This window comes from Dasypus novemcinctus, chromosome X, assembly GCF_030445035.2.
Source record: "Dasypus novemcinctus isolate mDasNov1 chromosome X, mDasNov1.1.hap2, whole genome shotgun sequence".
Taxonomy (NCBI): Eukaryota; Metazoa; Chordata; class Mammalia; order Cingulata; family Dasypodidae; genus Dasypus; species Dasypus novemcinctus.
In genome coordinates this window covers 18,928,398-18,944,330 of record NC_080704.1, presented here as the reverse complement: position 1 = coordinate 18,944,330, position 15,933 = coordinate 18,928,398, and the positions used below count along the sequence as shown (strand labels likewise).

Genomic DNA, 15,933 nt, shown 5'->3' with positions numbered 1-15,933 from the left:
CTAAGTGTATAATAATAGTTGTGCACTTACAAAGCAAACATATATAACATTATACAGGACTCCCATAACTCACCCACCACCAAGAACTTGCATTGCTAAACCTGTCAAACTAATGATTAAAGAGCTTATCAAAATATGACTACTAACCAAAGTATTTTTTCCCCAAACAACCCTATTATTATTATCTTTATATCATTTATATATGAGCATACAAAAACAAGTATATAGTGAAAGTTGTGAACTTACAAAGGAAACATGCATAACATCATACAGGGGTCCCATATGGATGAAAGAATATTGTCAAAATCTTACTACTAGTCATAGTTCTTATCTTACATTTGGTATGTTTCCCCCCCACTGCACATTATTATTATTTTTAAAATATATTTTTTATGACAGAAGTTGTAAACTTACAAAACAATCATGCACAACCCTCTATCAACACACCACACTGTGGTGGAATATTTGCAACAGATAAGATAATATCATCTGATTATTACCATATCCATGTTGTACATTTGGCTCACATTTTCCATCCTGCCTCATCATCAACACAGTACATCTTTCGCATAGATGCAAGAATATTATATTATTACTGCTAACCACAGTCCATAGGTCACTCCAGCTGTATCTTTCCCATGCTTCTCCACATTCCCACCATCCTGCAGTAGTGATGTACATTTGCTCTAGCTCACAAAGGACACTCTTGCATCTGTACCATCAACCACAATTCTCATTCACCTCTTGGTTTACTGTGCTATTCAGTTCCTAGATTATTCACTAGCATTCGGTCAATTGGCATTTACGTACCTGCATTACCATTTTCAGCCACATCCTCATTTATAAATTAGTTGTTACTCACTATATGTTACCATACACTCTGTACATTTCCACACTTTTACAATAAAGCTAATTAAAATTTCTACATACATTAAACATCAGTAGTCCATCTCAGGCCTCCTCTTATCTACTTTAAGAATCCACCACCTACCACCAGGTCTTGAAGATATTTTACTACAAGTTCTTCTAGAAGTTTTATGGTTCTTGCTTTTATTTTTAGGTTTTTGATCCATTTTGAGTTAATTTTTTGATAAGGTGTGAGATAGGGATCCTCTTTCATTCTTTTGGCTATGGATATCCAATTCTTTCAGCACCATTTGCTGAATGGACTGTTCTGCCCGAGCTGTGTGGGTTTTATAGACTAGTCAAAAATCACTTGACCATACCTGTGAGGGTCTGTTTCTGAACCATAAATTTGGTTCCATTGGCCTGTGTGTCTGTCTTTATGCAAGTACTATGCTCTTTTTACCACTATAGCTAGGTAATATAATTTAAAGTCTGGAGATGAGGGTTTGCTTTTTCTTTTTATGATGTTTCTGGTTATTCAGGACCCCTTACCCTTCCAAATAAATTTGATGATTGTGTTTTCAATGTTTTTTTAATGCTGGTGGAATTTTTATTAGAATTGCTTTGTATCTGTATATCAATTTGAGTAGAATTGACATCTTAATGATATTTAGCTTCCAATCCATGTGCATGGAATGTTCTTCCTGTTATTTAGGCCTTTTTTGATTTCTTTTAACATAGAGTTGCAGTTTTCTGAATACAAGTGCTTTACACTATTGGTTAAGTTTATTCCTGACTATTTGAGTTTTATCTGTCATATTTTACTTTCGCCACTCTTTTGACACTTTTAGTTACTTTTATTGATATAATCTTCATTTCTAGACTCTCTTCCAGGCCTCTCTCTCCTGTCTTTTCTTTTCAGGCTCTAGCATACCCTTTAGTATTTTCTGAAAATCTGATCTCTTGCTTAGAAATTCTCTGTTTCTGTTTATCTGTGAATATTCCAATCTCACCCCTATTTTTGAAAGACAGTTTTGCTGGATTTAAGATTCTTGGCTAGAAGTTTTTCTCTTGTAGTATCTTAAATATATCTGACCACTGTCTTCTTGCCTTCATGGTTTCTGATGAGAAATCAGCACTTAATCTTGTTGGGTATCCCTTATATGTTATGCATTGCTTTTCTCTGGCTGTTCTCAGAATTCTCTCTTTGTCTTTGGCATTTGACATTCTGATGAGTATGTGTCTCGCAGTTGGTCTATCTGGATTTTTTTTGGATGGGAGTACAGCAGCCAGCTGTCTCCTCCTCCCCTGTTTTTGGGAAATGGAGCTTCCAATTCCAGCCACAGATTAGCTCTTGGGGCGGCTTATGCCACCAGAGTAGGATAATCATTGGCCTCTGCAGCTTGGCTGGTAATTTCCTGGAGAGGCTGGTGCAGGTTCCTGCAGCTTCCTCCCTGCTGATGGTGGCACTGGGGCCTAGGCTAGAGCTGCAATCTTACCTGAATGGGAAGAAGCTAGTCCCCACCAGCACTGGGATTCTCAGTTCACCCCGCTTTCCCTCGTGGCAGGCGTGGAGTGAAGATAGTGGCTTCTGGCCTCTTTCTGGTTTGGACAGGCTCAAACTTTAGCTGTTCTCAGGACTATACTGTAGTCCGCTGAATTTACTCATCAGTAGCTGAAGTTGGTGCCCAATCGTCTCTTACTCCCCCATTTTTGGGAAGTAGAGCTTCCAATTCCAGCCACAGAACAACTCCTGAGGTGGCTTGTGCCTCCAGTGGAGGATGGGCGCTGGCCTCCGGGGCGTGGAACGCTCTACTTATAAGTCTTCTCTGCAGATGGGCAGTCACCTCCTTCCATTCCTTCCAGGATGTGGCAGGATGCTCTTCTGGCCTCCTGGATCCCCCAAACAGGTGCTTCAGCTAGCTCCAGAGAGCTCTGGGTGTTTACTAACTGCTCTGTAGCAGGAGCCGACTCTAGGAGCTCCTTACTCTACCACCATCTTGCTGGTTGTCCCTGGGGGCTGATATTTCTTATTGGGGTAACCAGAACCTCATTGCTCATTCAATTATGAATTGAAAATACACTTAGTGAGCACTACTCTATTCTAGGCCTTGTGCTAGGATTTGGAGATATGGAAATGAATGGGACCCAGGGCTCTTGTCCTGGTGGGGGAACCTCTATGCTAGATTTCTGGGTTGGAGATGCTGTCGTTCATTGAGCAAAGGGTTACAGGAAGGAGACAAGTTATGGGGGACAATAAATTCCATTTAGGAGAGCTTTTGAGTTTGTGAAGCCTGTGTATCTAAGTGGGGTGAACGGGTGGGCAGATGGAACTCTATTTGCATCTTAGGAAAGAAGTCCAAATGGTAAGTCTAGAGTTAGGAGTCATCATTTTATACATGCTGATTGGAGTTCTTGACATTGATAAAATCACACAGAGATTCTGTAGTATAGGTATATAGGAGGATTGTAGCTGAAACCCTGGAGAATCCCTCCATTTCAGGGGTGACATGTATGCTATATTCTGATTACACATTATTCTCACTTCATTGAATTCAAATTTGAAAAGCATGAATAAATTTTGAAAACACATTAAAAAAGAAATGATCATGGCAAATACAGACATGGGGCATTTGGAAAGCAAAATTGAATATGCAGGTTAACATTAAAACTCAGAATATCTTTCAGAATCAAAGAGGAAGTTAAGGCATTAAAATAGAGATAAAGTGATCAGAGTGTCTGAATCCACATTAATCTCTAATTACTTTGACTCTTCTTATGGGAGCTATAAGACGTAATGTTTGAAGTCAGAACTGTCTGAAATGCATGGTTGAGAACAATATAGAACATTCCAATAACAAAAGGATGTTTCAAAAAAGAACTAGGGGCATCTCACCCTGTAGCACACTATGTAGCAATCTATGTCTTGGATTGTATATTCTTTTCTGTTCATATTTTTAATAAACTCTTTACTCCCTTGCCTACCACCGCCACCCCTAACCACCCCCCCCCTCTAACAAAACCACTAGGAAAATTAAGAGATTATCTGGGATCCAGATTTGTTGACATCCTTGACTAATGATTCTCATTCTTAAACTGTAGCAGTTATCAGGAACTGGATCACAGGCTCACCGCTTCAATGACATCACCTATCTCAGGGAAGTTGGCACCCCAAATCTTTACTTGCTGTTCTTATCTTCTTGTTTCATTTCCCTTCGTGGTTTATAATGTCATTTTGGAAAATGTCAGTCTGACTCTGCTCTGCCATGGAAACACAAAGAAAAGGATTTTCTCTGACTTGATCAGCTAAAGAGTAAGAGGGAACTGGGTACCCTGGGGAAAAAAGCATAGAAGCGGTCAAAATGAGCCAATGGAGAGGAAGCTCGCGTGGGGGGAGGGTAGTGTCTAAAGTTATCACAGCTTTGCTGCTGTTCAGTTCCATCAAGAGCTTTTCTCTGCCTTTGAGACTTGTCTGTAAGTGCTTTTTGCTTATGGCAATGGTTGTCAGCTGCGCAGGGGAGGCCATGTATAGGTCGGCAGAGTTCCACGTGGCATTCTGCTAGCCTGTTCCCCATCCTCTGGCTTCACATCTGTTAAGTAAAGTAAAATGGCTGTCTACGTTGAGCGTTGCTAGGAAAGAACTCCATTCTGAGAAGGGCTGCCCCAGAAGACCAAAACAACTGCCTGCAGGGGCTTTCCAAAGAAATGGAACAGGACTGCAGACAAGCAACACCTGTTGATAAGCCAGTTTATCAGAACGGACAAGCATACCATACTAATCAATGTTTGTCTGCTCCCCAATTTATAAGAGCCCCCCCATATACAATGAAAACTTGACATTAGCCAATCAGAACATTTCCTCACTCGCTCTCATGTTCACCCTCCCTGAGCTCCTCTTTTCCACTCCCCGCTGGAGCTTTCTTTTTTTCTGTTTTTTAGTACATACAGGGAATTGAACCTGGGACTTTGTACATGCAAGGAAGCAGAGGCTCAACCACTGAGCTGCATCTGCTCAGCATCTCTTCAATTTTCTGAATGGGATGCTACCTGATTCCTGAATCGCTCTATAAAACCAAGGGATCCCAAATTGCATGAAAGGTTTTTCTTTTATCACCTGTAATTGTGAAGGATTGCACCGTGGGCTCCTGCCAACTACAGACTACCATTGAAACTCTTGTACTAAACACTCAAGAATCTTCTTGATGGGATGCCTAGATGACTGCTCCCACTTGCCTTCACCTGTGAACGTGTTAGTGACCAGGTCAGCGACGTCCTGATCTCAGGGCACATTGCACTTCTCAGCCCCACTTGGTGGCCTGGGTGTGCTTGCCACCCTTCTCTTTCATATACAGCCTAGCTAAGATTTTCCTAAGCTTCAAGGCCCTGCTCAAGTCCTTCCTATTTCATGGAGTTTTCCACAAATGCTCCAGACACTCTGATAGGGACCTGCTTCTGGAAGGGGATTTACATGCAGCCAGCAGTGGGGAATGGGAGGGAATAAACAGATTACTTTATGGCGCTGTGTCGGCAACTTCCTATAGTTGAGTTAATCTAGTGGCATCAATACTTTGGACACAGATTCCCAGTGGTGTGAACATGTTTCCCCCCAAGTGATTTTGAAATCCCCTCTGCCATTGCACCACAGCAATTTAAAGTTTCTTAATGAACAAAGTGTGCTGAATGGCAATGGGCTACCACCACCACCAACTGATTGATCGTTACAAACTTGACAATGCCTTTTGGACTCAACGACCTGGGAAAAGTTGTAGACTATATCTATAGTAATTACAGACAGACCATAGGTTTGGCTTCCATTTTACTGCAATGGCATTGATGACTGCTCTGGGAAATACTGCCTGTCCTATGGCTTCTTAACTGAGATCTTGACAAAACCTGTTTTTCTTTCTCTTGACCAAACTCTGCCAGTCTTACTCCTCGTGTGCCCCTCCCTGCACCCCATACCATCCTAGCTGCCTTGAAACCTATCTTTTTAAAAAAGATTTATTTTATTTACTCCCCCACCCCCACCCCGCTGCCTGCGCTTGCTGTCTGCTCTCTGTGTCCATTCGCTGCACATTCTTCTGTGCCTGCCTGCCTTCTCTTCTCGTCTTCTCTTTAGGAGGCACTGGGAACTGATCCAGGGACCTCCGATGTGGGAACGGGACACCCAATCGCTTGAGCCACCTCAGCTCCCTAGTTTGTTGTGTATTGCATTGACTTTCCTCTGTGTCTTTTTTGTTGTTGTGTCATCTTGTGTTAGCTCTCTGCATGGGCCAGCTCGCCGTGTGGTCCAGCTTGCCATGTGGGCCAGCTATGCCTTCACCAGGAGGCCCCAGGAACTGAACCTGGGACCCCCCATATGGTAGAGAGGAGGTCAATCACTTGAGCCACATCCACTTCCCTTGAAACCCTTCTTGATGCTGTGGAACTGTAGAGAAAAGCAACTTGGACTGCAGGGAAAAAAAAAAAAAAGACAACCTCAGACCCTAGATTCAAACTTGCCCCTGACCTCCTCATCCTCTCTCCCTCTGTCCAGGCCCCAAATGATTAGTTCCTTATCTCCTTTCTTTCTCCCAGCCCTTACAGATCCTGGGTGGCCCAATTACTGCAAAGGAAAACATTCCCAACCAAATGGTCTAAATCCCAAGCTTAGTAAATCCCTCACCCGTCCCAGGGATCAGCCCCCTGACTATCATCCCATGCTTTTCCTCCAACCCACCTTCAGCCTTTAAAAAGCTGGCTTTCCTTTGTGTCAATGGAATTGAGTTCTATTCTCTCTTCCCTGGTTCAGCAGCTCCTTAAATAAAGTTACCTTGTCTGTTTAACATTGTCTGGTGCAGTTTTTGCTTTGATACTCTTACTATGGTGCAGCTGCAATATTTCACTTCCAAAGGAATTATAACATCACTGGATGCCATAAAAGTCCTTTGACTTTGCAACTAAATTTTGAATGGATTGCCATCCTGTGTATCATTCATTCATTTAACAAATAATTATTGATTATACCATATAATCAATACACTGTAAAAATTTGTTGCAGAACCAAAGATGAATGAGGCTCAATCCTTTTCTTTAAGGATCCCAGACTCTAATAGTGGTAGTAAGATTTGTGCACAAGCAGCCTTAGAATTCATGCAGAAAAGAATATGAAGTAGAATGGAAAAGGCACTATAAAAGGGCTTAGCTAAAGTTTTTGGGATGACAAACCACTATTGTTTGGAAGGATTATGGAAGACTTTAGACACGCTGTCCTCTCTTGATTTGGAGACACCAGGCTATCATGTTTTCCATCCATTCTGACCATCTATTCTCTGCCTGTGCAGTTGCCTTTTTTATCAAATATTGGATTCCTCAAGGCTCAGTCCAGACTCTCCTCTCTTTTCGTTGTATTCTCTCTTCCTAGGAGTCTCGTCCATGTTTCTGACACCAAATATATCTATAAGGCTTGATGGGGTGGTCAAATCTAACCACCAAACTCATGATGATCTCTCTTGAATCTTGTCCTCTAATAATGAATGATACCACTGTCCATCCAGTTCCACAAGCCAGAACCCTGGCCACTTCCCTCTCCTGCATTCTCCATTCTGACCCATCACCAAGCTCTACTGGTTGCACCCTTTAAATACCTCTCAGAAATGTCTACTGTTCTCCAAATCCACGGACAGCTAGGTAAAGCTAGGATGATTGCAGTAAATTCCTAACTAGTCCCCAGGTCCACTCTGGTTCCTTTCTAGTCTAGTCTCCACCAGGCAGCCAGGACCTACTTTTCAAAATTTAAATTTCGACTACATTACCTCTCTGCCTCTCCAGTCTTCAGTGATTTTCCATTGCTCTATGGTAAAAAGCGCAACATCTCACAAGCTCACAGTCTCATTTAACTTTCTGCCTCATCTCTAGGTACTTCCTTCATCATTCTCTGTGCTGCAGTGAGACTTGCCTTTTTTCAGGTCTCTGTCACAGGGTCATTGCCCATGCTGCTCCCTGTCCCCAAGCTGTTTCAAGTGTCGCTTCCATAGGGTGACTTTGCCTGGAGCACCATTTTGTACAACCATTTCCTTACTCCTCAGCTCTCATTTCATTTGCAATCACATATTTGTTTGTGTGATTATTTGGCTGTGAGCCCCCATGAAAGCAGGAGCCCACCAGCAGTGTCCACAAAAAATGCTGGTTAATGATATGGATTTGGATACATGGAGATTGGTTGAGAGCAGGAAGCGGAGGAAAAAGGTATCTCATCCGGATAAAAGAGATTCATCAAAGACACAGAGACATATATGTAAGAGTGAGAAATGTTAAGTTAGTGTTGGGAAGCAGATGTGGCTCAAGCAATTGCGCTCCTGTCTACCATATAGGAGGTCCAAGGCTTGATGCCCAGTACCTCCTGGTGAAGGCACACTGGCCTGTGTGGTAAGCTGACCCACGCAGAGGGCTAGTGCCCTGCGTGGGAGTGCTGCCCTGGGCAGGAGTGCTGGCCCATGTGGAGAGCTGACGCAGCAAGATGACATAACAAAAAGAGACACAGAGGAGAGACAATAAGAGACGCATCAGATCAGGGATTTGAGGTGGTGCAAGAGAATGATCGCCTCTCTCCCACTCCGGAAGGTCCCGGGATCGGTTCGCAGAGGCACCCAATGAGAATACAAACAGACACAGAACACCCAGCAAATGGACAAAGAGAGCAGACAATGGAGGGAGGGGGGAGAAATAAATAAATAAATAAATAAATCTTTAAAAGAAAAAGTTAGTGTTGGTAACTCTTTGCTCAAATGATCTCACAATCAGTATTCTAATAGTGCATACTATTTCACTGTTTAATATACTGTAATTTCCCTGGCCATTGCCCTAGTGGGTATTTATGTTGCTTCTAGTGTTTTCCTTAGCACAAAACATACCATGGTAAGCATCCTTACTCATGCATACTCTTTTCTACAGTTCACACTTTTTTCCCCTTCACTGCTTGGCTTCATGAGTACAAGCAAGCTTTTTAAGGACTTCTTTAGGTCCATACCCACTTAAAAAAACCAAACCTCCATATAACTCCATAAATCCATAAAAACAGTGGTTGATCAATAAAAGTTGCTAAACTTACTGATTGATAAGGAGTTATCACATTTACACTGCTGTCTCATTAAAATTCTACGAAATGTTTTAGCATTTTGGAAACAGGCCAGACTTATTTTGAGAAGTCAGCTTGAAACTACACAGCTAATGCAGGAGAATGTGTGGGAAGGATGGGAAATAGCTGAGTAGGTGGAAAAAAGTTGGAATGAGAGCATGAAGTAGACAAAGGGCAACGGTTAAAAGTAATTAGTAAATAGCAAAAGCAAATAAGGATAAGACATGCTTAATGATTGCACTAGAGGTAGGATGGGAAAAGCAAAAGTAAAGGATCCAATTATTCTTCAAGGGCTGTTTGGTCAAGTTAATATGACAGCAGTTTGCTCCGTGACCTACATCATGAAGACAAAGGTCAAAGATGAAAGCTATGTTTAAAATTCCCATCAGCTCTGTGACCAGCAGAGCAGGTGTGATCAAGTGAGCCCCCTTGGACAACTGGACAGCTCTGCTTGCTTGTCAGAACTATTAGCCATGAACTTCACTTAACAAGGAGGCAGTCACATTTAGCAAGCTGCTTTTCCCAAAGTAAAATCAGTTCCAGATGGACACTTACTCACTTGAGCAATGCTTGACTCTTCTCAGAGTTGCAAGGTAAAATTCATGGAAACTTCCATAGCTGAAAGCTAACTCCACAGTTTATCAGTCCAATAGCCTATGGTTCTGGACTATACCATACAAAAAGCCCTGGACTCTTGTTTCAGTACTTAGGATAGCAAGGGATCACACGAGGGGTGTTTAGATGTATTTATTTGTCCAACCTCATTTCAGAATTTCTGGTGCTATTAGATAAGTTGCAACTTCTTTACCCATTTAAAAAAGTGTATATTTTTTCTAGTGATAAAAATCTCACATGATTATTAAAAAAAGATGGAAGGTATAGGAAAGTTCAAAGATGCAGGGCCACCCCCTACCACACCATTGTCAGTCCAGTTATCTGGGGGCCATTTTTGGGGGCTTTTGTCCTGTCTTTTAAGAATAGGGTTGAGATCATACAGTTCTATGTTCGTTGTAAAGTTCTTTTAATTTACTGGCATGTATTATGAAAACCATGATCCATAACAAACAAATGGACTCTTTGATGCCATCAGGCCACTAGCTTCCTGTTTTCCTTCAATTCTAACTCATCTCTTTCCTTCCTTGCGCTGTTTATTAAGCCTTGAATACCCTCTGCTCCTCTCTTATCTCTCAAATCTCCTTCTTGACAATGCCTATCTATACTGATTTTTCACTTCTCTATTATCTACTACCTTCAAGGTTTCTTATATAACGTCTTATTTTCTATGTTTTTAATGGTTATACATCTTCATCTTACTCGTTGAGAGTAGGGGACGTCCATTACATAGTTTTTGTACCTGAGTCAGTAGCATACAGCCAGGCACATAATAGGTGCTGAAGAAATATCCAGGGTTAACTCCAAAAGAGATGTGATAGTTGAAACATCCTGAACTATGCTGACCAATATATATCTATATATCTGTACTATCCGGTATGGTAGCCAGTAGCCACATAAGACAATTGAGCACTTGAAATATGATTCGTATGACTTGAGATGTGCTATAAGTATAAAACGCACATTGGATTTTGAAGTCTTAGTTCACACAAATTTAATAATGATTTAATTTAATTTTTATGTTGGCTATTTGTTGAAATGACAATATTTTGGACATAATGAATTAAACAAAATACATTATTAAAATGAATTTCACTTCTTTCTTTTTACGCTTTTTAATGTGGCTATTGGAAACTTTAAAATTACATGTGTGGCTTGTGTTATATATGTTCTCTTGGACAGTGCTGTCCTAGTGGGAAATAAAATGCCATGTTTGAAGTCAATCTTTCTGCAGGGCAGAAATTCATTTATTTCTAATGGACAAAACACATAGAAAATATAGTGGATACCAATCCCTTATTAGATATATAATTTGCACAAATAATCTCCCATTCTGTGTGTAGTTGTTTCACTTTCTTGATGGTATAGCCTGCAAGCACAGAAGTTTTTAATTGTGATAAAGTTCAATATATCTCTTTTTTCTTTTGTTGCTTGTGCTTTTGGAGTCATATCTAAGAAACCATTGCCAAACCATGTCACTAGCTTATTAAAAATTAGTTAAAAATAGTAGACATTTTTATTATGTACTTTTTAAATGTACAGAAAATAGAAAAAAGCAATAGAATGAACATAGATTCGATAATTAACATTTTTGCCATATATGCTTCACAGACACACACACCAATCTCCTATTAGAGACATTATAACATTTTGCTCCTAACTACTTCAGCATGCAAATTTTAAAAAAAGACATTTTCCTGTAAAATGCAATACTCTTATCACAGCTCATAAAATTAGCAATAATTATCTAATCTCATTTAAAATCCAGTCCATATTCAAATATCCTTAGTGTCCCCCCTATCTTTTATAGATGGTTTTTCAAACCTGGGTCCAATCCAGAATGCCTTATCGCATTAATTAATTAATTAAATAATTCATTCATTCATTCATTCATTTCACCCCCCTCATTGCTTGCTCTCGCTGTCTGCTATCTGTGTCTATCCACTATGTACTCTCTGTGCCTGCTCATCTTCTCTTAGGAGGCACTGGGAACCGAACCTGGGGCCTCTCGGGAGAGAGGCACTTAATCGCTTGAGCCACCTCTGCTCCCTGCTTTGTTGTCTCTCTCGTGTTTCCTCTTTGTGTCTCTTGTTGCATCATCTATTGCGTCAGCTCGTCACACCAGCTTCCTGTCTTGCTTGTCTCCAGGAGGCACTGGGAACTGAACCTGGAACCTCCCATGTGGTAGGCAAGAGCTCAATTGCTTGAGCCACATCCGCTTCCCCCATATTGCATTTAGCTGTTATGTCTTTTAAGTCTCTTTTAATCTAGAACTGTTACCTGCTCTACTTCCTTTTTCTTTCATGACCTTGATTTTTTTAAAGAAATGAGGCCAGTTACTTTCTATAACACCCCACATCCTGGCTGTCTCATCCTTTCTTTTGTGGTGCCATTTAACTTGTTCCTTTATTCCCGTATTTCTGGTAAATGGAAAATTGGGTCGAATTGCTTGATTAAATTCTGGTTAACCTTTTTTGACCGGAGCACTTCATAGGTAATACAGTATACTTCATATTGCATAACAAATCACAAAGCAGGTTGCCTGACTGAAAGTGATGCAAAGGGTTGAATGGGACCTCATATTTTTTTAATGTAATATTTTTACAAAATCAATAAAAAAAAAAAGAAAGTGATGCAAAGTTTCATCATTGATTCTAGGGCTCTCTTTATTGTAAAGATACGTTTTCTCTACACAACCAGTCAGCAAGTAAGTGGTGAGATGATACTTCGGCACCATGAAGAAAATCTAGTGGGGATAGGGATCAACCTTTTATCTAGTAGTTTTGGCACCAAACTGTTTTTAATATTGTTATTAACTTTAACATTTCAATTTTAAACATTTGTTTTCTGCAAACCACAAACTATGTACAAAAGTGAGATTCACATGTAAAGTGATGGCAGACTTACTCCTAGTTGAAATGCAAGCATCTTCCTTCTCTTTGATTTTGTTTGAAACCCAGATAATAGCTGGTATGATAGCCACTCATGTACCAAGGGATGAACATGCTTCATCAAAAGAATATGGGACATATGGGAAGTGGAGAGGGAATTATTGGTTGTCCAGAAGGAATTGGAGGCAGCCAGCATGATGGGAAAGGGGTGGGCCACTGAATTTTAGGCCTGACTTTCCTGGTTGCAGTCCTGACTCTGTCAGGGGGGGTGGTGAAAGCAGAAAAGGTTTTTTTGACTTTATGTCGTTTGCCTTATTTTCAGGAGACTTGGAGGAGTTCTCACTTTGATTTGTTGATAGTTGACTCCCATTTTCATTCTCCTGAACATTCTGTTCTACATTATTAACTCCTTCAAAGGTTGGGAAAAGTAAATCAGACAGATTTTGCTACTCTTTATTTCCATGCCTGGAGTAAACCATGGTGCGGGTATCTCTTGTAAAATCAATGGAAGCAGCGGTAGCTGGATAAATGCAGCCGTTTTCTGACCAAATGGCAGAACATTTGTCACCAACTTTCCACTGTTCCCTTGGAGTTGTGATGTTCTTTTTTTGGCTTTTATTTTCCTTAGCAGGTTTTCTTTTAGGTCTGCCCTTTTGGTTTGTCTGACACTTCAAAAATGTCACTATTCTTTAGAGCATGCTTAAATGAAGCCACAGCTTTACCATGGGCTTTTATCAATGCTGCATCATCCCAAATGTCAGAACTATCACTCTGCCCCGTGCCCCGCCAGAACAGCACAGTCTCCTGCTGCTCAGGGACGCCACTGCTGCCATCCATCACCACGGTGAGCCTACTGACAGGTAACTAGCTTTTACTGTCTCTTGTAGAGAAGGGCCGTAGCAGGGCCTGAGTAAGCACTTTCAATGATGACACATGGTTGTGTTTTGCTGAATCATTCACTTCACACTCATTTACTGAGCATCTACTACAGTGAAGGTTCTCCGCAAGGCTCTAGGGATACAAAGGTGATTAAGACATAATCTTGCTCTTGGCCTCTTAGAGAATGATGAGTAAATAGTTACTAGAACACCCTACTAAGGTAAGTGGTCTAAGGGCATGGTGAGAGATGGACCTATTCTTCCTGGAACAGCCATCTGAGACAGTCAGTGAAGGCTTCTTGGAAGAGAAAGCTGAGTCACCAAAGAGGAAAAGGATTTTGACAGCAGGTACAGGTGGAAGGGGCCTGCCAGGTGAAGAGAACACTATATCACCATGACTTGCATAAGTTATTGTCAGTACGATCACTATTGCTATAGTAGCAATTTGTCTAGGCCAGAGGTAGGCACACAAAGGCTGTGAGCCACATCTAGCTGCCACCCACTTTAAAAAAAAAGATTTATTTATTTATTTATTTCCCCCCTTCCCCTCCTCCTACCCTGCTGTTTTTGCTGTCTTTGTTGTCTTCTCTTCCTACTTTCTCTCCTCTAGGATTCCACCGGAATTCGATTCTGGAGACCTCTGATGGAGGGAGAGGTTCCCTGTCAATTGCGCCATCTCAGTTCCTGGTTTCTGCTCCGCTTCACCTGGGCTCTCCCCTTGTCTCTCTTTTGATGCATCATCATCTTGCTGCGTGACTCACTTGCGCAGGACACTGGCTCACCACGCGGGCACTGGCTTACCATGCGGGTACTCGCGTAGGCACTCATGCGCTATGTGGGTGCAGTGGTGTACTTGCACCTGAGACAGTCTGACCTGCAAAGCCTCAAATATTCACTGTGTGGCCCTTTACTGACCTCTGCTTGCAGGCACTGATTTATTGGGAAATGCTTGCAACCAGTCCCTGTTTTTCAAGCATTGCTAATTTGGATGCACCAAATTACTACCAAATATCTGCAAACAATTTTGTTTGTTTTCCAGAATTTTCTCCTAATCTTTGCTTTTTAAATTTCAGCTAAGTAATTTTCATTTGAAAATTCTGCATAAAATGGACTTAAGATAAACTAGAAATGATAATAACCTATTAAATCCCTGAAAATAAATTTAGATATTTGTTCTTTTCTCTTTTAAAGTTTCATTGTTTCTTTTCTGGTTACATTTCTCTCTTTTTGAAATTGCAAAGATATGTTCATTTCACGAAAATCAGATATAACAGACACAAACAAGCAAAGAACATTAACTTATAATTCCACCTAGGCTTATAGGAAAAAGCCATTTTAGAGCCTCAGAATGTAACCTTTGAGGTCTTCTTTGGTGCTTATGGACATATTTTATTATAATTTTTTTCATAAGTGAAATCATGCTCTACTGCCACCAAATATCAGGCTTATGCTTTCCTCCATTCTCTTGGTATCTTCCTGACCCAGTGTGTTCAGGGTTGATCCACAATTGAAAGATACCATGGGAAGTTACCCGTACGTCTGCATCCTTTCAGGGACAGAGGCAAGGTGCTATGAGAAATGAATTGGTTGGCTGTCATATTAAATTGCTGGGTGGTCAGGCATTACGAAGCTGTCTTTGTCTTTCTGAATGGTCTGCAGACAAGAGGGGAGCCAGAAGGCTAGATCCCCATATCACTTTTCTCTTGCCAGATAATGACACATGAAAGCCAACCACAAAACCTTAATCTCAGACAACGATAAGATCTATTACTCACACATCTGGGCTGGTTAACTCCATGGCTCTGCTGATCTTGGTTGGCCTATCCTTGTTTTTTCTTGAAAAAAAAAAAGATTGTGGTGACATATATATAACACAACATTTCCTGTTTTAACCATTTTCATGTGTACAATTCTATGATATTAATTACAGCCACGATATTGTGCCCCACCCATCATTTACCCCATTGTGCAACACCATCCATTACCAAAACTTTTTTTAAAGAACAAAAATGTATTCTTATAGTTCTGTAGGTCAGCAGTTCAATCAATACCCATCTCACTGGGCTAAAATCCAGGTGTCAGGAGGGCTGCAGGAAGCTCTAGGGGAATATCTATTTCTTTGTCTTTGCTACCTTCTAGAGGCTACCCACATTCCTTGGCTCACGGTCCCCTTCCTACATCTTCTAAACCAGCAATGGCAGATCACATCACTCTGACCTTACATCCGTCATCATTTCCTTCTCTGTCTCATGTCTGCTTTTTTTTAAAAAAGATTTATTTATTTACTCCCCACCCCAACCCCCGCCCCGGTTGTCTGTTCTCTGTGTCTATTTGCTGCATGTTCTTCTTTGTCTGCTTCTGTTGTTGTTAGCGGCACGGGAATCTGTGTTTCTTTTTGTTGCGTCATCTTGCTGTGTCAGCTATCCGTGTGGGCGGCGCCATTCTTGGGCAGGCTGCACTTTCTTTCGCACTGGGCAGCTCTCCTTACGGGGCACACTCCTTGCACGTGGGGACCCCTACGTGGGAACACCCCTGTGTGGCATGGCACTCCTTGCGCACATCAGCACTGCACATGGGCCAGCTCCACATG

The 15,933-nt window shown here is 41.2% G+C and overlaps 1 pseudogene; it reads right to left on the bottom strand.

The window, feature by feature from the left end:
- Positions 1 to 12,483: 12,483 nt before the first annotated feature.
- On the bottom strand, positions 12,484 to 13,302 carry LOC101429175 (survival motor neuron protein-like; annotated as a pseudogene).
- Between the last annotated feature and the right edge of the window lie 2,631 nt (positions 13,303 to 15,933).